This window comes from Schistocerca serialis, chromosome 2 (assembly GCF_023864345.2).
Source record: "Schistocerca serialis cubense isolate TAMUIC-IGC-003099 chromosome 2, iqSchSeri2.2, whole genome shotgun sequence".
Classification (NCBI taxonomy): domain Eukaryota; kingdom Metazoa; phylum Arthropoda; class Insecta; order Orthoptera; family Acrididae; genus Schistocerca; species Schistocerca serialis.
This window is the reverse complement of record NC_064639.1, coordinates 395983866-395985268: the sequence shown is the minus strand read 5'-3', so window position 1 is coordinate 395985268 and position 1403 is coordinate 395983866.

Here is a 1403-nt window from a genome sequence, read left to right as displayed (position 1 = left end):
TTCTCTTTGCTTTTGTCTTTCTTAGATTAACTCTCAACCCATATTCTGCACTCATTATGAACAGCAACGTCAGAACTACCTCCTTCGTGCCTTTACCTTTTGTAAAGCCAAGCTGATCGTCATCTACAACATTCTCAATTATCTTTTCCATTCTTCTGCGTATTATTCTTGTCAGCAACTCGGATGAATGAGCTGTTAAGCAGATAATTCTTGCACTTCTCAGCTCTTGCAGTCTTCGGATTTATGTGGATGATATTTTTCCGAAAGTCAGATGGTATGTCGCCAGACTCATAAATTCTACCCACCAACGCGAATAGTCGGTTCTTTGCTACTTCCTCAATGATTTTAGAAATTCTGTGCGAATGTTATGTACCTCTTCTGCCTTATTTGATCTTAAGGATTCGAATGCTCTTCTAAATTCTGATTCTATTACTGGATCCCCTATCTCTTCTAAATCGACTCCTGTCGTAAGATGTCATGGTCTCCTGACCTTCATTGCTTACACATTCCGCCCTCACAATCATATTCCACACATCAGGCCGCCTCATTTGAACCCAAACTCGATAAGATAAAGTCAATGTTGTATGAATTCATGTAAATGATATGCAAATAACAAGTAAATCGCGGATGCGCACCGGGGTTGAAATACTCGAGTCTGGCGTACACACACACACATTCCAGACACGATGATCACAGGAACTTTTAGTTCGGGAGAGGCAACCGCACACCGGGGGACCGGTCCCTTCAGAGGACGAGTCAACGCCAAATGCCGAGGTGACCGCCTGTAGACCAGACAGCGTTAGCCAGAGTGAAAGGAATAGCGACCCTGTGTTTGGCTTAAAAGCAAATTCCGCTACATTGTGTGGGAGCACCCAGCCTACGCATTCTTTACAAACATAGCACACAGTTTCAGAGGATTTCACAGGGAGACAGCAAACGCCAAACGCCGATGCTACAGATTTCTGGATTGGTCGCCTTAAACGAAACGTCATTCTCCCGTTTTAGAAGAGCAATGCTGATTGGCAGACGATATTCCTGACGCCTTGAGCTGAAGGAATAATGGAAGAGACCGAAAGATATACCCCTTCACGTCTGGCGTGGGGAGGGCAGTTCCATTGTCGCTGTTGGAGCGAGAACACGTAACGAGAGCCTGTGCGCTCGTACGTGTACTCAAAGAGCGAGGAACAAGTCTCTCCCCAGTACTTCACTGGGAGATCACCTCTGTCAAGAGCACCATGCCAATAGTTCGACTAGGGGCGAATAGGAGTGCTTGACTTCATCAAGGCGCAGGGAGTGTTTGATTGGCAAAGGTCAATCCAGATAGAACGAGAGTTATTTTATTTGTCAGCACAGAGTGCCACAGACAGCAGTCATCGCAGCTTACGGTATTGTGCTGTGCAGCT